This window comes from Phocoena sinus, chromosome 4 (assembly GCF_008692025.1).
Source record: "Phocoena sinus isolate mPhoSin1 chromosome 4, mPhoSin1.pri, whole genome shotgun sequence".
NCBI lineage: Eukaryota > Metazoa > Chordata > Mammalia > Artiodactyla > Phocoenidae > Phocoena > Phocoena sinus.
The window spans coordinates 21,860,382-21,883,649 of record NC_045766.1 but is presented as its reverse complement, the minus strand read 5'-3'; the positions used below and the strand labels follow the sequence as shown (position 1 = coordinate 21,883,649).

General features: G+C 48.3%; 1 protein-coding gene and 1 pseudogene across 2 annotated transcripts in view; one reads left to right on the top strand and one right to left on the bottom strand.

The window, feature by feature from the left end:
- Positions 1 to 22,927, bottom strand: part of SPSB4 (splA/ryanodine receptor domain and SOCS box containing 4) — an 87,191-nt gene extending 64,264 nt beyond the window's left edge. The window contains exon 1 of one of the 2 annotated variants that reach the window (XM_032629286.1): positions 22,878 to 22,927. The gene's annotated coding sequence lies outside the window, so the exon portion shown is untranslated. Of the gene's footprint in view, positions 1 to 19,137; positions 19,721 to 22,877 lie in introns of those variants that run through there. The other variant, XM_032629285.1, reaches the window with a different exon arrangement.
- Positions 9,256 to 10,224, top strand: LOC116752537 (annotated as a pseudogene).
- Positions 22,928 to 23,268: the final 341 nt, after the last annotated feature.

Sequence of the window (23,268 nt, the reverse complement as noted above, 5' to 3'; positions counted from 1 at the left end):
GGGGAGCTTAAACAGCATTTAAAGTGCAGCCAGGCTTGAGAAGCCAGACACTGAGCAAGGATCCACCAAGGTCACCCAGGGACGTGGACACGGACATAAGATAACCATCTGAGGAGTGGGTGGGGTCTCCATGGGAAGGTGAGTTGGAGGCAGGGGGATGAGAGAGTTGATGTCCAGACTCTGGAGCCAGCGAGAAGTATATGCAAATCCCTCTCTCCATCGCCTAGCTGTGTGTCCACAGGAAGGTCTCTTTGCCTCTCTAAGACTCCAGTTTCCTCATTTGTTGAATGGGGGTAACATGCTCCCTCCAGGTGGTGTGGGAAGCTAAGAGACAATATCAAAAGTCAAGCCTGAGATTCTGCGGGCTCTATCTTCTGGGCATCCTGCATATACACCTTCCCTTTGGATGGGCCAGCTCTTTCTTTAGGCATATAAACATAGTTAACAGCATTGACCCTGGGCAACCTCCGCTGAGACAAGATCCTGGTCTTCAGGACTTGGCCACCATCACTAAGAGACTAGCCAGAATCCAGGGTGCTTGCGCTGTTTGGATGGGCCCCGGGTGTGGGAAGAGATGGAGAGCTGAGCACTGCAACCTGTCCAGAGCATAGGTGTGTGTCCTCCCCTCCCTGGTCTGAGAGCTCCTAGGCTTTCCTTGAGATAGGTCAGGAGGCAGATGTTTTTCATGCCCCGCTCTGCCTGGCCATGACCTCCCACCCAAACAGTGGCACAGTCCCAGCCAAAGTGCCATACAGCACAGGCAGCAATGATATGCATTGCTTTTTTAACCCTCCAATTTTATTCTCGACTCCCATTTTCTTTCCTTTCTACTGTCAGACCCCAGCTTCAGCTCATGCTGACCCTATCCAGAGAGTTCTGGCTAATGTTTAAGGAAATATCAGAATACATAAAAATGTACAACACTAGACAGTTCTAAGATAGCAGAATAGTTACTCCTTTTCATATCCAAAATCACCCAAAATAAAGGAGAAAGAGAAAGAGGAATGCAAATTTTGTCTTCAGCAAAACTAGAACACATTTGTAATCCAACCACAACTTATAAAGAGAGGCTGCCAAAAAAATGGTCAAGGGTTGCCAAAACCAGTGAAGAGCAAACGAGGTGTGAGAAAACACCTACAGAAGACACCTGTGGCTGCAGATCTCAGTTGAAGATGGCAGAGCCAGCCAGTAGCTGGCACTCCCTGAAGGAGAAAACCAATGATTCCTAATCAGGAACAATGGGAACAGGGTATGCGGTCTAACCGTGGGAGCTGCCTCTGACACTGTGGGGAAGGAGGAGGGCAGGGCTAACAGAGAAAACTTTGCAGGTCTGCCATCTTCACAGGAAGCAGTGTGTTGCTGAGGTAGAGCGGGAGAAGGGCCTGAACTGGGGGAAGCCCAGGGCTGCAGATCTCTGCTGACTGGGTAGAAACTAGAAATCACTGCCACAGTCCTGTGAACAGAGTTACCAGGAACCGGGGAGCAATCCTGCTCTCCTAAAATGCCTCCTGGCATCTCCTCTCCATGCATCCCTTGCAAAATGCTGATTCAGGAAGGTCCGCCTCTTCTAACTAGGAACCAGCACATGATGGAGTCAAAGATGCTGGAAAAGAAACAGAGGAGGAACAGAACAGGGAAAAATATGGTAAGCCAAGAAAACTCACCGTAAGAAAAAGCTGTCACAAAGCAGATAAAAATTGGGAGCAAATTTGTAAACTAATTTTGTGATCACTTATTTGAGAAGGGAGACAACTAGTACAGCCTAAAAAAAAAAAAAAGATTAAATACATTTTTACATAGTTACAAAGGCAACCTCCAGAAGAACTCCAGAAGAATAAATTACAGATCTTCCAAACTGTCAAAATGAACACAAAATAAAACACCATACTGAAAGATTTTGCTTTAAGAAGCAATAGAGACTAAGAACCAAGATGGCGGAGTAGAAGGACGTGCTCTCACTCCCTCTTGCGAGAACACCAGAATCACAACTAGCTGCTGGACAATCATCGACAGGAAGACACTGGAACTCACCAAAAAGCTACCCCACATCCAAAGACAAAGGAGAAGCCGCAATGAGATGGTAGGAGGGGTGCAACCACACTAAAATCAAATCCCATAACTGCTGGGTGGGTGACTCACAGACTGGAGAACACTTATACCACAGAAGCCCACCCACTGGAGTGAAGGTTCTGAGCCCCACGTCAGGCTTCCCAACCTGGGGGTCCGGCAACGGGAGGAGGAATTCCTAGAGAATCAGACTTTGAAGGCTACTGGGATTTGATTGTAGGACATTGATAGGACTGAGGGAAACAGAGACTCCACTCTTGCAGGGCACACACAAAGTAGTGTGCGCATCGGGACCCAGGGGAAGGAGCAGTGACCCCATAGGAGACTGAACCAGACCTACCTGCTAGTGTTGGAGGGTCTCCTGCAGAGGTGGGGGGTGGCTGTGGCTCACAGTGGGGACAAGGACACTGGCAACAGAAGTTCTGGAAGTACTCCTTGGCATGAGCCCTCCCAGAGTCTGTGATTAGCTCCACCAAAGAGCCCAGGTAGGCTCCAGTGTTGGGTTGCCTCAGGCCAAACAACCAACAGGGAGGGAACCCAGCCCCACCCATCAGCAGTCAAGCGGATTAAAGTTTTACTGAGCTCTGCCCACCAGAGCAACAGTCAGCTCTACCCACCACCAGTCCCTCCCATCAGGAAACTTACACAAGCCTCTTAGATAGCCTCATCCACCAGAGGGCAGACAGCAGAAGCAAGAAGAACTATAATCCTGCAGCCTGTGGAACAAAACCCACATTCACAGAAAGATAGACAAGATGAAAAGGCAGAGGGCTATGTACCAGATGAAGGAACAAGATAAAACCCCAGAAAAACAACTAAATGAAATGGAGATAGGCAACCTTCCAGAAAAAGAATTCAGAATAATGATAGTGAAGACGATCCAGGACCTTGGAAAAAGAATGGAGGCAATGACCAAGAAGATGCAAGAAATGTTTAACAAAGACCTAGAAGAATTAAAGAACAAACAGAGATGAACAATACAATAACTGAAATGAAAACTGCACTAGAAGGAATCAATAGCAGAATAACTGAGGCAGAAGAACGGATAAGTGACCTGGAGGACAGAATGGTGGAATTCACGGCTGCGGAACAGAATAAAGAAAAAAGAATGCAAAGAAACGAAGACAGCCTAAGAGACCTCTGGGACAACATTAAATACAACAACATTTGCATTATAGGGGTCCCAGAAGGAGAAGAGAGAGAGAAAGGACCCGAGAAAATATTTGAAGAGATTATAGTCTAAAACTTCCCTAACATGGGAAAGGAAATAGCCACCCAAGTCCAGGAAGCACAGCGAGTCCCATACAGGATAAACCCAAGGAGAAACACGCCGCGACACATAGTAATCAAATTGGCAAAAATTAAAGACAAAGAAAAATTATTGAAAGCAGCAAGGGAAAAGTGACAAATAACATACAAGGGAACTCCCATAGGGTTAACAGCTGATTTCTCAGCAGAAACTCTATAAGCCAGAAGGGAGTGGCATGATATACTTAAAATGATGAAAGGGAAGAACCTACAACCAAGATTACTCTACCCAGCAAGGATCTCATTCAGATTCGATGGAGAAATCAAAAGCTTCACAGACAAGCAAAAGCAAAGAGAATTCAGCACCACCAAACCAGCTCTACAACAAGAGCTAAAGGAACTTCTCTAAGTGGGAAACACAAGAAAAGAAAAGGAGCTACAAAAACAAACCCAAAACAATTAAGAAAATGGTCATAGGAACACACATATCGATAATTACCTTAAACGTGAAGGGACTAAATGCTCCAACCAAAAGACACAGGCTTGCTGAATGGATACAAAAACAAGACCCATATACATGCTGCCTACAAGGGACCCACTTCAGACCTAGGAACACATACAGACTGAAAGTGAGGGGATGGAAAAAGATATTCCATGCAAATGCAAATCAAAAGAAAGCTGGAGTAGCAATACTCATAACAGATAAAATAGACTTTAAAATAAAGAATGTTACAAGAGACAAGGAAGGACACTACATAATGATCAAGGGATCAACCCAAGAAGAAGATATAACAATTATAAATATATATGCACCCAACATAGGAGCACCTCAATACATAAGGCAACTGCTAACAGGTATAAAAGAGGAAATCGACAGTAACACAATTCTAGTGGGGGACTTTAACGCCTCACTTACACCAATGGACAGATCATCCCAGATGAAAATAAATAAGGAAACAGAAGCTTTAAATGACACAATAGACCAGATAGATTTGATTGATATTTATAGGACATTCCATCCAAAAACAGCAGATTACACTTTCTTCTCAATTGCGAACGGAACATTCTCCAGGATACATCACATCTTGGGTCACAAATCAAGCCTCAGTAAATTTGAGAAAATTGAAATCATATCAAGCATCTTTTCTGACCACAACGCTATGAGATTAAAAATGAATTACAGGGAAAAAAACGTAAAAAACACAAAAACATGGAGGCTAAACAATACGTTACTAAATAACCAAGAGGTCACTGAAGAAATCAAAGAGGAAATAAAGAAATACCTAGAGACAAATGGCAATGAAAACACGATGATCCAAACCTATGGGATGCAGCAAAAGCAGTTCTAAGAGGGAAGTTTATAGCTATACAAGCCTACCTCAAGAAACAAGAAAAATCTCAAATAAACAATCTAACCTTACACCTAAAGGAACTAGAGAAAGAAGAACAAACAAAACCCAAAGTTAGCAGAAGGAAAGAAATCATAAAGATCAGAGCAGAAATAAATGAAATAGAAACAAAGAAAACATAGCAAAGATCAATAAAACTAAAAGCTTGTTCTTTGAGAAGATAAAAAAAATTGACAAATCATTAGCCAGACCCATCAAGAAAAAGAGGGAGAGGACTCAAATCTATAAAATTAGAAATGAAACAGGAGAAGTTACAACAGACACTGCAGAAATACAAAGCATCCTAAGAGACTACTACAAGCAACTCTATGCCAATAAAATGGACAACCTGGAAGAAATGGACAAATTCTTAGAAAGGTATAACCTTCCAAGACTGAACCAGGAAGAAAGAGAAAATATGAACAGACCAATCACAAGTAATGAAATTGAAACTGTGATTAAAAATCTTCCAACAAACAAAATTCCAGGACCAGATGGCTTCACAGGTGAATTCTATCAAACATTTAGAGAAGATCTAACACCCATCCTTCTCAAATGCTTCCAAAAAATTGCAGAGGAAGGAACACTCCCAAACTCATTCTATGAGGCCACCATTACCCTGATACCAAAACCAGACAAAGATACTACAAAAAAAGAAAATTACAGACCAATATCACTGATGAATATAGATGCAAAAATCCTTAACAAAATACTAGCAAACAGAATCCAACAACACTTTAAAAGGATCATACACCATGATCAAGTGGGATTTATCTCAGGGATGCAAGGATTCTTCAATGTACGCAAATCAATCAATGTGATACACCATATTAACAAATTGAAGAAGAAAAACCAAATGATCATCTCAATAGATGCAGAAAAAGCTTTTGACAAAATTCAACACCCATTTATGATAAAAACTCTCCAGAAAGTGGGCAGAGAGGGAACCTACCTCAACATAATAAAGGCCTTATATGACAAACCCACAGCAAACATCATTCTCAATGGTGAAAAACTGAAAGCATTTCCTCTAAGATCAGGAACAAGACAAAGGTGTCCAGTCTCACCACTATTATTCAACATAGTTTTGGAAGTTTTAGCCACGGCAATCAGAGAAGCAAAAGAAATAAAAGGAATACAAATCGGAAAAGAAGAAGTAAAACTGTCACTGTTTGCAGATGACATGATACTATACGTAGAGAATCTTAAAAATGCCACCAGAAAACTACTAGAGCTAATCAATGAATTTGGTAAAGTACCAGGATACAAAATTAATGCACAGAAATCTCTTGCATTCCTATACACTAATGATGAAAAATCTGAAAGAGAAATTAAGGAAACACTCCCATTTACCATTGCAACAAAAAGAATAAAATCCTAGGAATAAACCTACCTAGGGAGACAAAAGACCTGTATGTAGAAAACTATAAGACACTGATGAAAGAAATTAAAGATGATACCAACAGATGGAGAGATATACCATGTTCTTGCATTGGAAGAATCAATATTGTGAAAATGACTGTACTACCCAAAGCAATCTACAGATTCAGTGCAATCCCTATCAAATTACCAATGGCATTTTTTACGGAACTAGAACAAAAAATAAAATTCGTATGAAGACACAAAAGACCCTGAATAGCCAAAGCAGTCTTGAGGGAAAAAAATGGAGCTGGAGGAATCAGACTCTCTGACTTCAGACTATACTACAAAGCTACAGTAATCAAGACAATATGGTACTGGCACAAAAACAGAAACATAGATCAATGGAACAAGATAGAAAGCCCAGAGATAAACCCACGCACCTATGGTCAATTAATCTATGACAAAGGAGGCAAGGATATACAATGGAGAAAAGACAGTCTCTTCAATAAGTGTTGCTGGGAAAACTGGACAGCTACATGTAAAAGAATGAAATTAGAACACTCCCTAACACCATACACAAAAATAAACTCAAAATGGATTCAAGACCTAAATTTAAGACCGGACACTATAAAACTCTTAGATGAAAATATAGGAAGAACACTCTTTGACATAAATCACAGCAAGATCTTTTTTGATCCACCTCCTAGAGTAATGGAAATAAAAACAAAAATAAACAAATGGGACCTAATGAAACTTAAAAGCTTTTGAACAGCAAAGGAGACCATAAACAAGACGAAAAGACAACCCTCAGAATGGGAGAAAATATTTGCAAACGAGTCAACGGAAAAAGGATTAAACTCCAAAATATATAAACAGCTCATGCAGCTCGATATTAAAGAAACAAACAACCCAATCCAAAAATGGGCAGAAGACCTAAATAGACATTTCTCCAAAGAAGACATACAGATGGTCAAGAAGCACATGAAAAACTGCTCAACCTCACTAATTATTAGAGGAATGCAAATCAAAACTACAATGAGGTATCACCTCACACCAGCTAGAATGGGCATCATCAGAAAATCTACAAACAACAAATGCTGGAGAGGGTGTGGAGAAAACGGAACCCTCTTGCACTGTTGGTGGGAATGTAAATTGGTGCAGCCACTATGGAGAACAGTATGGAGGTTCCTTAAAAAACTAAAAATAGAATTACCATATGACCCAGCAATCCCACTACTGGGCATATACCCAGAGAAAACTATAATTCAAAAAGACACATGAGGGGCTTCCCTGGTGGTGCAGTGGTTGAGAGTCCGTCTGCCTATGCAGGGGACACAGGTTCGTGCCCTGGACCGGGAAGATCCCACATGCTGCAGAGTGCTGGGCCCGTGAGCCATGGCTGCTGAGCCTGTGCATCCGGAGCCTGTGCTCCGCAAAAGGAGAGGCCACAACAGTGAGAGGCCCGCGTACCGCAAAAAAAAAAAAAAAAAAAAAAAAAAAAGACACATGCACACCAATGTTCATTGCAGCACTATTTACAATAGCCAGGTCATGGAAGCAACCTAAATGCCCATCGACAGACGAATGGATAAAGAAGATGTGGTCCGTATATGCAATGGAATATTACTCAGCCATAAAAAGGAATGAAACTGGGTCATTTGTTGAGACGTGGATGGATCTAAATACTGTCTTACAGAGTGAAGTAAGTCAGCAAGAGAAAAACAAATATCGTATATTAATGCATGTATGTGGAACCTAGAAAAATGATACAGGTGAACCGGTTTGCAGGGCAGAAATAGAGACACAGATGTAGAGAACAAACGTATGGACACCAAGGGGGGAAAGCGGCGGGGGTGGGGAGTGTGATGAATTGGGAGATTGGGATTGACATGTATACACTAATGTGTATAAAATTGATGACTAATAAGAACCTGCTGTATAAAAAAATAGATAAAATAAAATTTAAAAATTAATAAAAAAAGAAGCAATAGGAACAAAAACACAGAGACATAAAATATGATAGTAAAATTATGACCAAAATACTAGCTATGGGGCTTCCCTGGTGGCGCAGTGGTTGGGAGTCTGCCTGCCGATGCAGGGGACACGGGTTCGTGCCCCGGTCCGGGAGGATCCCACATGCCGCAGAGCGGCTGGGCCCATGAGCCATGGCCACTGAGCCTGCGCGTCCGGAGCATGTGCTCTGCAACGGGAGAGGCCACAACAGTGAGAGGTCTGCGTACCGCAAAAAAAAAAAAAAAAAAAAAAAAATACTAGCTATGTTAATGATTGGCCATAGTGAACTACTAAAAAGAAAAGATTGTAAGGTTGGGGAACAAGACAAAACTCCCACCGTATTGCATATTTAAGAGATATCCCCAAAGCAAAGTAATTCAACAATGTTGAAAAAATAGGAAAGGTAAATATATATCAAGTAAGGGCTACATCAAACTAAGCAGGTACAGTAACCTTAATATGAGGCAAGTAAGGTTGAATTCAGGGCAAACGATATTAAGTGAGACAAAGAACATTTTATAACAATAAAGAACATAATCCACAATTGAAAACGGAACACACCAAATAACAGGAAATACAAGAAAGGTCAAACAGATACACAGTAGAGGCAGATGATTTTAATTCACCTCTTTCAGCTCATGACAGATCAATGCACCAAATGAAGTAAAGACATAGAAAAACCAAAATTGCATAAGTGATGACATTTAATTGATGTATACATATTTCTAAAAATTGCCCATATATTAGGCCACAAATAAAACCTCAGCAAAAATTCAGACATAATACAGAACCTGGTAACACAGAAGAAAAACTAGAAATTAATCACAGAGTTATGGATCACAAAATCCTACCACCTGGACGTTTTTGAAAACTCTCTTTTAAACAACTCAGATCAAAAAAGAGACCTATATAGAAATTGTACAGTATCTAGAAAACAAGAATATCAAAAAACATTCCATATATTGGAACCTGTGGGATCCCGTTAAGGTAGAGCCCAGAGGAAGTCATGGCTGGTGTACTTATATTAGTAAATGAAAAAGAGTGAAAATATACAAATTAAGCATAATAAAATAGAAAAATGAAAGATCTAATCAGCACAGCTGTCGGGGAGCCCAACGCGCCACTCCGCGTCCTGCCCCATCTGTCCCCTGGAGTCGCCGCCCGCCGTCACCGCGCCATGACCACCGAGCAACTAGTCCTCCAGGGCCCGGGACCGTGGGGCTTCTGCCTTGTGGGGGGCAAGGACTTCGAGCAGCCTCTCACCGTCTCCCGGGTCACTCCCGGAAGCAAGGCTGCTATAGCTAATTTATTATGTGTTGGAGATGTAATCACAGCCATCGACACACTTGGAAGCTCAGGAGAAAATCAAGGGCTGTACAGACAACGTGACTCTCACAGTAACCAGATCTGAACAGAAAATCTGGTCGCTTCTGATGACAGAGGAAGGGAAACATTATCCATACAAGATGAATTTAGCCTCTGAACCGCAAGAGGTTCTACACATAGGAAGCACCCACAGCCAGAGCGCCCTGCCCCTTACCACCTCACCTGCCTCCACTTCTGCCCCAGGGTCATCACAAACCAGTACAACAACCCAGCTGGCCTCTACTCCTCTGAAAACATCTCCAACTTCAACAGTGCCTTGGAGTCAAAGACGGCAGCCAGTGGGCAGGAGACGAATGGCAGAGCATTAGACCATTCTCAGCTTCCAAGCGGACTCATCATTGATAAAGAATCTGAAGTTTACAAGATGCAGCAGGAGAAACAAGAGTTAAATGAGCCTCCAAAACAGTCCACTTCATTCCTGGTTTTGCAGGAAATCCTGGAGTCTGAGGAGAAAGGGGATCCCAACCATCCCTCAGGATTCAGAAGAGTTAAGGCTCCAGTCACCAAAGTGGCTGCATAGATTGGAAATGTCCAGAAGCTGCCCATGTGTGACAAATGTGGCACCAGCATTGTCGGCATGTTTGTGAAGCGGTGGGACCGTCACCGCCACCCTGAGTGTTATGTGTGCACCGACTGTGGCAACAACCTGAAACAGAAGGGTCATTTCTTTGTGGAGGGTCAGATCTACTGTGAAAAGCACACCTGGGAGCGGGTCACTCCACCCGAGGGCTACGATGTGATCACCGTGTTCCCTAAGTAAGCCGGCAGCTCTGCACATAACACTGTTCTGCAGCGAGCCCCTGCTGCATCTTGTCCTCTGAAAGCTCTGGCCTCTCTTGTCTTGAAAGTTCTCGCTTACTTTGGTTTTATCCCTGCTCGTTAGCTAACTGACTCACGCTGGCTGTGTGATGCCCGCTTTTATAATTAACGGAAGATGGTTTTGTTCAGTGTCCCGTTACCAGCATCACCGTGTCTTCTCTTCTCCTCCAATCATCTCTGCTGCAAATGGACATCAGCCAAATTTGAACCAAGCTGAATTTAATATGTCTGACAATGATTCTTTTACTCAATAAATTAATAGACTTCAAAACAAAAAAAAAAGATCTAATCAAAAAACAGAACAGGGCCTCTCACGGTGCCGACTGTAAGCAGCTCTGTGGCCCACACGGGGCATTTCTTAGGGAAATTGCTTTATCCTTGTGCACACCATGCCAACTTTGGAGCTGTTGAAAGACACCTTTAACATATTTGAAAGCAGCGGCCAAGCAGCAGCCCCAGAGGAGACCATGCTGGGTCATGGAGGGCACGGTGCTTTCCTTGCTGGCCTCGAGACCTCTGCCCCATCAGTGGCAGGTGGGGGCCTCAAAAGCTGCCCACCCTGGCGACGGTGGAGTGGACACACAGCAGCCCTTTGCTACTCCCCCCAAGACAGGACCCAGAGTGAAGTGCTCATGTCCATTATTGGCCATCCACTAAGGAAAATTAGTGACGGCACAATATAACGAAGGGCAGGGTTTGAATCCCTTCCTGTCCATTGGGCCCTGGCAAGGGCTTACCCTCTCTGAGACTCATCTGAAAAGTGCTCTATGTGCTAAGCTTGCCTGTCTTTGCAAGGATCAGGGAAGACATCTGTAAAGTCTGAAATGGCACAGGGCACCTGGGAGGCACCCAGTAAATGTTAAGTGCTCCTTTAAACTGTGTATGTCCTGCGACATTGCCATTTCACCACCTGAATGCATCCTAAAGAAACACCAGGGCGTGCACTAGGATTCAGCTACAGAAGCAAAGGGCAGGGTGGTTCATAGAACCAAAAGGTGGAGATTAATGTAAATGCTCACAATAGGGGGCTATAACTTTTTCATGGGGTCCCCAGCTTCCAGCCAGATCTACTCTGCCCGTACCTCCCCTGCACCCAGCTGGGATGTTGCCTCTGCAGTCCTCGTCCCGGAGAAGTTCCAGCTCCTATGGTCTCCTGCAACTGTGACTGAACTAACAAATGAATAAAAGACGGGCTAAGTAACTCGGTTTTATTCCCCATGGAACCTGTCAAAGGTAGTGGTCAGGATCAGAAGCCAGAGCTGGGAGACAGGAAGTTACTAATGCAGATTCCCAACTCCTAAACCGGGGTCACAGGTTTATCTTCATGTCTTTGTCCAGGCAGTTGGGACCCCCAGTCCTTCCTTCCTCACCTCCTCAATCCAGCCTGAGAGCCCCACCTCCTCCAGGAAGCCCGCCCTGATCCCCCCAGGGCCTCTAGGTGCCTGCCCCACAGTTCTGTCACCCCTGAGCCAGCCACGACTTTCTGGTCCACTGATCTGCGTTTTTCTACCTTGAGGGGCATTCCTCTGGGGACAGGAAGCTCTCCCCTGGGCTTCTTCACCAACTCCCATCCAACCCCACCTAGCACATATACAAACAAGCACCGTGCTTTGGAAGACAGGGAAGAATACATGTATGGGTGTGAAGAGGAGATTCTGGGCTTCAGCAAGTTCTCACGTTCTGCTCTCTCTAGAGGATTCAGCAGGGAAAGGGCCGGGGCTGGAGTCAGGAGATGAGAGCACGGGGCCTCGTTCTCCATTAACACAGTCACTGCCTCTGAGCCGCTGACCCTGGGCTGTATCCAGTCTACCCCTTGTTATACACTGCTGTGCAGCCTTCCTGCTCCCAGCCTCATTTATTCTTTCAACAAACACTTGGTGGATGGCTGTCATGTGCCAGGCTCTGTGAGGCTGAGAGCTAGGGACACGCAGCAGTGGCCAAGTCAGGCTCAGCCCCTGTTCTCTCTCTCCAGACGGAGGGAGCAGGTACTGGTCACCTTTCTCCTCTTGTCTCCACCATAGCTCGTGGCGCTGGGCCAGGCACAGAGGAGATACCACAGAGTCTAAGTTCCTGGTAGGAATAACACTGTCTCTCAACCCAGCAAGCAGACAGCATACTGAACGATGCCTCCATCACATTTCCTCAAACCAAACTTAATTTCTTAGGCCATGCTTGGATGGGGATGCTTAATGACATTATCCGGAAGGATCCGCCCCAGGGCTTCAGTGATGGCTGCGCAAGAAAACAAAAAGATTGCCAATTGCCTTTCCCAGGACCCTGGTGGGTATTGCAACCTGACAGGGGAAATGAGGAGACACGAAGCGTGGATGTCGCACTTCTTCAGGAGCCTCAACGGTTTGCAAGGTGTGGCGCTCAGTCTTCAGAGGCCCAGGACCCAAAATCCCATTCTCGAAGTCTTGTCTGCTGGACTCAGCCAGGCATGGGGTCTGCCAGGAGACAGGACTGCCGCAGGATTGATCATGACTGGGTTAAATGCCCTCCCCTCAATGCGGCCTATGGCTTTGGACTTGCTGGGGTAGGGGTTGGGGGCGGATTTCATTCCTTCATTTAACCAGCAGTAACGATGCCTCCCTGGGGATCTGAGGCTACAGGAAAGTGTAAGACCCGATCACTTCCCTCCTGAGAGAGCTCACGCCAAAGGGGTCAGACCCAGTGACAGGTCTGAATAATGACAAGGACTGTAAAAAGCAGTGCACTTCGATACCACTTGAATTCCTATAATAGACTGCATATTGGTTTCAAATATATACGACACCACTCGTAAAAATGCAAAGCTGATCTAATTCACTCTCCCTGCTTAAAATGCTCCACAGGCTCTCCACAGCTTTCAGGATAAAGTACAAACTCCTAACCCTAACCCTCCCCAAATGCTCCCTGATGCTTCCCTGACCCTCTCCCTCTGTGAAGCCCTTCATGGCGTCCCCACTAACCTGCGTGTCCTGACCCTCTGCTGCCTTCACCCCTTCCCCCTCCCTTGCACGCCCCCCCTTGCACGCCCCTCCACATACACACACCTGGGCAATTCATTCTACTCGGGTATCAGTGCCCCTGGGGAGCTCCCCATCCCGTGCCCTCAGAGCCCCTGCACCTGTCTCCATCACAGACTTCCCACGAGGGGCCCTTACGTCTCCTCAGCTGCCTCCCTCCCACCAGACGGGAGACAATGCAAGAGCAGGGGCTGGGTCTCCTCACCGGAGTCCCCAGGACTCTGCAGGGCTCTGGCTCAGAGAAAATGGTGGATGCACAAGCACGAGCAAAGAAATAAAAGCAACCTGCCACTTTAGAAAGAACCTCCACCGAGGCATGGCTGGGAGAGCAGAGCTCCCTGAGCTCGGGCAAGTCGTTTACATTTTCAGCCCTCAGTTTTCACCTCTGTGCAATGGTGCCAACGGTACCCACTTGGACCTGGTTAGGCTGGGATGTTTCTAAGATTTTCTTAGTACAAATATTAAGTAGAGAGGCTATTCTATTAAAAGATGCTGATTCAGAATGAACCTGCCAATGGTGAATGAGCTAAAGAACCTCCAAGCTTTTATTCACAGGCGTCCATTCACTTTTCTCTCTGTACACGTGCATGGAGCTCATGCGACACTGGGCTGGGCAGGCCCTTTCTTCCCAGGAGAGCCATCTGTGCAGCTCCAGGTGGAACCATCTCACACCCATCTTCCTGGACTGTGAATCAACGAGGCTTCCCCGTGCCTCTCCTTCTTGTGGGGTTTCCATGGGAATCTTCCCACGGGTGACCGAACCAGGAGCCCCCAGGGCGGAAGCTCAGGCTGTCAGCCAGCAAGGAATGCAGGGGATGGGATGAAGGAGGTCAGCGTGCTCTGCCAGGTCATTTGAAAGAGACACACCTCCAAGGCAGGAAGGCCAGAGGCCCTATTTCCACGTGTATTCCTGGCGGGTCTGGTCATCGCTCCAGCTGTCCCTGTGCCCTAAGTACACGTGGGTAAAGTTCTGCAGGACAGCTGGCCTCTGTGAGACCCAGCATGGCTCAGGCTGGAGCAGAGCTAGGAGAAAGGGGACAGGGTGGGCGCTGCATAACGGGACCCTCTTGGATCAACTTCTATGACGAAAACACAATGATCTTCATGTCTGGCCCATCATTTATCTCATGAGCCGAACTTTGCCCACTTAGTATAACTGGTTGTCTGAAAACTCGGGATGCCTGAATGAAAAGGGAAACTCAGGCTTGGTCTAGGAGATCATAGTAGGAACCTGCTGGGATTTCTGAAGGTCCCTCTGTTAAGCTTCAGCTGTCTCTGGGAGCATTTTTGAGATACGGGGGTGGGGGTTGGGGGGTGGGGGGGCATTGCTGGAGACGAAGAGGGGATGGAGAGGAAGTGGGGAGACAGGGAGACCCAGAGAGAGAGAAGAGAGGGAGGGAGCCCCAGGGAGCAGAGAGCCACTCTGGCCCCGGGAATCTGTGTGACTTGCGAATCTCACAGAATGTGGCTGACAGGTGAGAGGTCTCTGCGGACTCAGCCCCACGAGTTTCTGGAGAAGTCAGAGCTCCAGGCTCACTCATAAGTGACTTTTCACAGCACTGAAAGCCAGGTGGGGTACTTGGGAACTGCTCTGGGCCTCTCCCTCTGCACACACCAGCACATGGAGGTGTAGAGCTCGGGGCAGTCTCCTGCCACCTCTCGGCTCTGAGGTCCACTTGGCTGGCCTCATAAATGGGGCACACCCACTGCCGCATCTTCAGTGTCTGCTGTGCCCTCTCTGCATGCATCTTCTCTTATGACTGGCAGTTCCAGCCCTCTGTGGATCCTCCCAAACGGAGTCTCCAGCCCCGCTTTCTCTCCTCAGCACCAGACCCACCTATCCCAAGGCCTCTGGCCACGCCAGACTAGGGTCTCCTTCAAACGACCTTGTAAAGCCAGCTGGTCTCTTTCCCCTAGGACACGCCCACCCACTCTAGATATCAGACCTGGGGTTTTGGGGGCCACTGGCACCTCAGAATCTACATGCCCAGGACTGAAAGCAGCCTCTTCCCTCTCCGGCAAACCAGGTTCTTCTCTCGTCCCCATTTCTGCCATGGATCCCCCTGTCTCTCGGTCTCCCGCAATGCCTTCAGCTCTCCCTCAATTCAGATCTTGCCTGGATTACTAAATGGTAATCTCCCAGTGGGGCTCCCCGACTCCAGTCTGTGGCTCCCAAGCCACCCTCCATGCTGCCACAGGGTAAATCTGACCAAGGCACACACACATCTTTTGTTCAGCTCTCCAGGTGGCTTCTCCAGGGAGAAGCCGCACCCCTTAGCTTGGCATGTAAGAGTCCTTAAGATCTGTTCTTGCTTACTTCTCCCACGCCTAGTCTCCCAGCACGGCCCCCATCAGACCAGTCATAGCAGACTCCCCTGAGAGACCACATCCTGCCCATACCTTGGCCTCCGGGGGCCTTCCCACCTTCCCTTGCCTAGCTGACAGTCATTCATTCTCCTCCCACCCGCAAGTGGGACCGGGCACCCTCTGTGGTGTCCCTCCATCCCCCTTCGGCCTCGTCCTGCATCCACAGCTGTCTTCTGCACCCCGTGCTACATTTCCTGCTGGCGAGGCCAGCACCCAGCCAGCCTCTATCTCCTACCAGCACCATACGGGCATCTGCTACCTCTGTCTGCATTAGAAAGCACTTCGCAGACTGAAGAAGAAACTTCCACTCCACACCTCTTGTATAGTCTGCATTTTTAACAACAAACATTTTTCTTTTGTAACTTTTCTTTCATTTTTCTTTCATAGCATTTTAAATGGGGGTTAACTCAATATGTGTAGCAAAAAATCACATGCAATCAACACCGCCCTGGAAAGTTCTTCTGAAGAAGGTTCATGATACCCAATTTGGGTCTACCATCCTCTTTCCCAAGGGGTTCAGCACAGACAACTGTTTTTCCTCCAGCTTCAGAACCGATACAGCCAGTGAGACTTATTTAGGGACCACGTTTTATTTAAAATGGGGACTTCCCTGACGGTCCAGTGGTTAAGACTCTGCACTTCCACTGCAGGGGGCATGGGTTCGTTCCCTGGTCGGGGAACTAAGATCCCGCATGCCGCGCGGCATGGCCAAAAAATAATAACAAAATAAAATGTGTTGCTGTTTTATTTAATTTTTTTGTTGTTGATCTTTCTTGCCAAGTATGTTTGGTTATGTTCACATAAGTTAAGTGCATGTATTTATGTACTTATTTTTTTTAACTGACTCAGGCAGAGACTTCTGGTAGCTTTGCTCCAGGTACCTTCACACCCCCTGACTTTCTGTACCGAGTGGCCTGTTCTACCTGCCGGGCTGCCTGAGACCCTTCATTCCTGTACCAATAGAGAAGGGGCCTTTCAAGAACCTGGCAATGTTACAACAGGTCAGGCAACTTGGGGAGAATCAATTAGCCCCCATATGGTGAATGGCACTAGGTCTTTTCCCAGAGGGATGGGGAACGCTGCACTGGCCCAGGTCTTGGCCACTTTCTGGGGTAGAAGCAAAGCCTCCCAAGGACAGGCCTGTCTAAACGAGGAGAAGGAGCCAGTCTTAAAAAAGCCAAGGGAAAAAGTCCTTGGAGTGTTGGAGCAAAACCAAAAAGACCAGGGGGTGGAAGGTAATGAGAGAGGCAAACAGTGAGAAAGGGGTGAAGGGAGCAGTAACCAGACCCGGAGGGCCCTGGGGGCACCTAGATTTTACACCCTGGCAACCTCGAGGACGTTCTAAGACTGGGAGGGATTTGATCTATTTTATATTTTTAAAAGATGTTTCTGATAAATTATTATTATTTGCTAATCTGATTTGTGAAGAACTGTATCTTATTGTAGTTTTAACTTACATTTTTCTTACTGAGTGAGGTAGGGCAGCTTGTCTTATGTTTGCTATTTCAATTTTATTTTGTGCATGTGAACTGTTAATGGTCTTTGTCTGTTTCTGCCCTTTTTCTTCTTGACTTGAGAACATTTGTACACATTAAAGAGATGAGCCCTTTGTGACAGGAGTGACGATTCTCTCCCCAGTTTGTCATATGTCTTTTAACTGTTTCTGGTGATGTCCCTGTAGATTTTCTTTTTATATAATTCAGTTTATCAGTCTCTGAAATAAAATAGAAATACAGACTGGAGAGAGATTTGAGTGGAATGGCCAGCAAGTTGAATTTTGTTTGCTGTTTGTCAAAAGTGGCTTAAATTCCTTTTATTACTACTTTTAAAGGAAGTTTAAAAAATGGAATCAATCAGAGGGTATGTATCTCAAGAGGATTATGCCCTTGTGTCAAACATGTTCATATCATGCTACTGACACAGTCTTTCTACAAACTCCATTAATCAGTAGCACTTTTTGAAAAATGAAGGTGTGGGAGATGAGGGATTCCCCCATCACCCTCAGTGACGGAGGCTTCAGGATTTTGTTGGAGGATAGAGGCACCAAGGTGGGAAAACAGAGGGAGAGACAGGAGAGGGGAGAGACGTAGTGCACTGATGCTTCTTCCCTAGGTGCGATGACCTCCTGGAAGGGGGGACAGGCAGTTCCTGGATTCTCCTTTTAATAGCTTTTTTCTGAGGCTCAGGCACGCCTTCCTGATTTATGCTCATCGATTGCAGGGGGAGAGAAGGTGCATAGAGGAGGGAGGCTCAGATTCCTAGAGAGGAGAGGACTCCTACCTTCACCCCCGAAACTCCCCCAGGAGGAGGATGGGGCAGACGAGGAAACTGAGCTGGGAGAGATGAGAGTACTTGCCCAAGGTCACACCGCTGGTGTGGAGGCGGAATTCGAACTCAAGCCTTACTCCAGAGCCCAGAGCTCCCCACCTCCTAGCGCTGGCGGCCCAGAAGTGCCCTCCTCTCCTTTCCAGTCCGCAACAGCCCACGCTCCGCCATCCGGGAGGCAGGAGCAGCCACTCCCCCTTGCTTCTCCCGCCAGGGAGAGGTCCTGGGCTCGCGTCCCCTCCTGGCTCCGAGCCCGTGGCGCGTCTTGCGCTACCCGGGCGGACACATTCACCGCGCTCCAAGCTCTGGCCTCCTCCCTCCTTCCCAGACCCCACCCCCACGCCCTGCCCGTGACTCACGAAGCACGCGACCCCCTCCCTTCTTAAGCATCGCCAAGTTTGCCTCCGAGCAAGGCCAGGAACTGGCCCCAAGCAGCGCCCGGACCGGGCGACAAGCCTCACTATCCAGCGTCAAGAGTAAACGATAACAGTCACCACTTCACCAGCGCCCACTGCGTGCCGGGCGCTTGATTTCCACCGCTCTGAACACGCCCCACCAACAACCCAGATGAACAGACCCCTGGAAATTACTGTCCCCAATACATACACGAGAGCTGCTGCAGCTCTGGAAAGTTGGATAACACGCTTGGGCTCACACAGCTAATAATAATGCTGGCTAACATTTGATCGAGTATCTCCTATGTGCCAGGCACAGGTCCACGTACATTACGAGGACCACCCCATAGATCCTACCAATAGCCCTATTAAAAGGGCACCATTATCATCCCCATCCTATGGATGAGGAAATCGAGGTTTGGCGCCTTGCCCAAGGTCACCCAGCCAGTGAATGACAGATCATGGACCCAACCCAGGCAGGGTGACTGGGGGGAGGGGGGGAGTTTTTTGTGGTGTCTCCATTACGCAGAAAAGCAGCGGGCTTCGAACCTATGGCACCAGGGGCCGGCCCTCAACGCCCCATGGCTGCGCGCAAACCAACCAGGTCGGACTGCCACAGCCTTTAGAGAGGAATTCCCGAGGACCTGGACGGGACCCACGCCAGGAGCGTCGGCTGTGGCGAGTGCCGGCCCGCACGAGGTCCGCGCGGCCAGATTTCGACTCCCGCGTGCCCCTCACCAGAAGATGGAGAATACTCACCATAAAAGAGAGGGCAAGCGCCTGCCCTGGAGGAATCGCCAGCGCTGGCAGGTCCTGGACTGCCGGGAGAGGCGTCTGCCGCCGCTGCCGCCCACTCAGGGGCGCCCGAGCGACCCCGAAGATGCCGGCTGGCTCCCCGGGGCCAGGGTCGCGTCCTCACGGCCCGTGCCCAGGAGCAGCGCCCCCTCTGCCCAGCAGGGTGGCCTGGAGTTGGAGCGTTCTTGGGAAGTTGGCGCTCCGGCGCGGCGGGAGGGCACAGGAGGCCGGGTGGAAGTGGGGAAGCGCCTTTCTGCGCGGATCCCGGGGGCGCGCCAAGGCCCGCGCTCCAGTGGTTCCTAAGCTCCGCGCCAGACCCGGAGGGCGGCGAGTCCCGAGCTCGGGGCGCACGGGCCGCGCCTCGGCCTCCGGCCCCTGGCGCGCCCAGCGACTTCCCCCGCGCCCTGGGCGCACGCACTGGTGGTTGGAGCTGGGGCCCGGGCCCGGGCTACGGTGCGCTCATCGCCCTCCCCAGGGGCTGGGCGCCTTTGTGCGCGGGGCGCGTCGGCCGCCGCGGCCAGCTCTGGATGCTGCAGCCGCCACCGCCTTCCCCTCTTCCTCCGCCGCCGCCCGCTCCCCGCCTTCCCGGCCGGCCCGGAGGCTGCAGCTGAAAGCCGATCCGGCTGAGCTCATCCCTGAAGGCCACTAATCCAATAGCCGCGGAAGGCGCGGCCGCCGGGAACGCCCCTTCCCCCACCATCCCGCGCCCCGGCCCGTCCCAGCTCGGGCCGCTGCCGGCGCCGCCACCTTCCCGAGGCCACCAGCTGGCGGGAGAGGGAAGTGGAGCCCGCGCCCGCGTCCCCGTGCCGAGTCGGCGCGGTCGCCATTCACCAGACCGCTAGCCCGCGCACTCCCTCACTCACGCACTCATTCATGCGCGCCCCTCCCTATTCATTCAAGAGCTCCGGGAGCGCCGGGGTCGGTACCCCTGAGCTGGAGGGGACACACACAGTCACTCGGCAGCTTTGCTGTCTTTACCCAATGCATGTGGGAAATAGCAGTCGGGGAAAGGGCATGGTTTAATAACCTCTTCCTCAGACACGTGTCTACACTTAATTTTTTAAGATCAGGATCCAACTCATCTTCTAAAGTCCAATTTCATACCGCACCTGCTTCACGGAGCCTTCCCCGCCCACCCAAGGCGCAAGTAGGTCGGTCTCTCTACTCTGCCTGCTACCAGCGCTGAAGGTGGGCAGCCTCTTTGCCAGCAGGCGCAGAGAGATAAGGAAGAGGGCGTGGCCAGAGCGGAGGCCAAGCGAGTGCTTGTAGCATCAGTGCTTCCTTGGGGATATTGAAAGTTACTGGTCTGGGTGCCTTCGTCTCTGCTCCCAGAGTTGACCTCAGTTCATTCCACAGTCATTTGGTCTGACCCCAGCCCTCTCTGTGCCAGGTACCAAAGAGCCTCGATGCAGAGCGCCCATTCATCTGGGACACAGGCAAGCAAAGGCAATCCAACCTAGTGCGAGAAATGTTTTGGTGGCGGCTCTGGGGCTCCTTTCCCAGACTGGGAAGGGCAGTCTGGAATTAGCTCCTGGAGGCAGAGGGATGGGATGGTCACCTGGCTAGGTTCCTATCACAGCACAGAGCCTATGGTATGACTGGAATGTAAACAAAAAGGTAAGATGTAGCTGGAGGGATGGACAGTGGCTAGGGTCTTGGGAGCCATCCAAAGAGTTTGACCGTTTCCCCAAGATTAGTTGAGGCCTTTAAGCAGGGTAATATTTTGTCAGATTTGCATTCTATAAAGATCTCTCAGTAGCAGATTAGGTGGATGGAGGAAATCAGCTTGGAAGCTACTGGAATAGTCCAAGCAAAAGATGATGCCTCATAAACCAGGGTAGCCGTGGTGGGATGGCCAAAGGGTGTATTGATCAAGTATTTGTTGCACTTATCCTATTGTTTTGTCGTTGCCTGTTTGTATGTCTGTCTCCCCCCTAAGGCTGTGAACCCCCCAAAGGGCAAGAATACATTTTATACATCTCTGGATTCCCTGTACCCAGAACAGAACAGACATGGAGTAAATGTGATTTGAACTGACTCGAGTGGCAGTTCTGATGTACATTCACACTTACTGTGTTTTGGGGGTCTCCACAGCAGGCCTTTCTATCCCCCCCCCCCCGCATTAGGAAACTCTTGGAGCATCTACTCTGCAAGTTACTGAGGGGGCTATGGACGCAGGTGGGGGGCAAGAAAAGAAAATCTGGGGAAAAAGATATAGAAGCAAAGGGGAATTGAAAGAAGACTTTCGGTGGCTTCTCCACCTGAACCTAATCTGGCTGATGGGGTGGAGGAAGAGGATGCCATCACTTTCCCTCTTTGCTGGAAACATGACAACAGCTTCAAGGACAAGATGGGGAAGGAGAAATAGCCACAATTTGAGAAACTAACTTCCCTCTCCCTTGGGGGCTCCAGATAGGTTCAACATACTGACCCTTCCAAATATGCCTTAGGCCCAAAGGAGTGGCCACAAGAGCCCCCCAAGTGTCCCTGCAGGCCCTAAAATACTCCAGCCCCTGGATACCAGGTGAAGCAATTTGTCATTTTGGTAGAAACCAGAATAACCTGGCTATTAAAACTCTTCACATTGAGGTAATCAGCCTCTAAGATGTCTCCAGCAGTCTCTGCCTCTCGGTTTCACACCCTTGTGTAACCCCTCTGCTTAGGTGTGGGCTGGCCTCATGGACTTGCTTCTCACCAAGAGAATAATGTGGAAGGTGATTAACTGATTCACTTTGTTATAAAGCAGAAACTAACACACCATTGTAAAGCAATTATACTCCAATAAAGCTGTTAAAATAATAATAATAATAATGTGGAAGTGATGGATGACCCATCCAAGATTAGGTTATAAAAAGACTGTGCCTTCTACTTTGAGCATTCTCTCTTTCTCTCTCTCTCTCTCTCTCTCTCTCTCTCTCTCTAACTTTCTTTTGAATTAGCTCTCTGGGAGAAGCCAGTGCTATATGTGGAAGCAGCCTTGTGGAGAAGCCCCTGTGGTGGGGACAGAGGCCTGCCAACAACTCACTTCAACTTCTAAGTGAGCGAACTTAGGAGCAGATCTCACCCCCCAGTCCCAGCTGAGCCTTCATATGAGACGGCAGCCCTTGTCTGACACCTTGACTGCAAGTTCATGAGAAACCTTGAATCAGAGACATTCAGCTACACTGTGCCCACATTCCTGACCACAGAAACTGTAAAAGAATAAATGTTTATTGTATTAAGCTGCTCATTTGGGGGGTAATTTCTTGTGCAGCAATAGATAACTCATGCAAGACGTTCTTAACTGTCCAAGGTTGATTCAAAAAATAAATCTTAAAGAACTAGCCAGTCTCACTCCAAAGAAAACACAATATTTCATGCGTATGGCCAGGCAGCCTTTATGTTTAATTTCAATTCAGACTCTTTGGGTCTTAGCTTTCTCATTGTAAAATGGGGACAGAAGGATTTCCTGAGTATGGTTATGTGTTGTAGCATGTTACATACATAGTAGCTGCTCAGTAAGTCTTTTTCTTCTACTTCTGAGCAGTAGGTGAAGACCTGCAGCATTCTTGGGATTTCTCGGGCTAAGGCAAAGTCATGCCTAGAGCAGAAGGTCCACTGGGGGGCTGCTACAGTCAAGGGTCCAGAACCTCTGTTTGTAATGCAAAGCTGTGAACCCCACCATTTGCTTGCCTCTTCTCCCAAGCGGCTTAGAATCTACTTACCAGGTTTCAGCAACCTTGGTCTCCTTCTCAGTCTTCCAAAAGTATCAACTGTAGTTTAATAGAAGGTGAGGGAAAACCGTCAGTACTGAGAAATTCTGGCGCTTGAGGCTTGCTCCGAGGAGATGCATGCCAGGGAGGAGAAGGGTGGTGTGTGCTGTCGGCACATCTTCTGCCCTCCCTCAGAGGAAACCCCATTTGAGCCCAGTCTGCAGTGTGGGGTTGCCCATAAGGGGCCCTCCTCTCTGGTCCTCTCTACAGCTCACTCACCACCATCTATCCCCAACTGCTGCAGCGCCTCCTTACTTCTGCTCCACAGCTAGAGCTGGCTTCTCAAAGTGAAAGTCAGCCCTGCCGCCCCCTTCAGAGGATGGCCCACAGGGTGGTTTTCCCA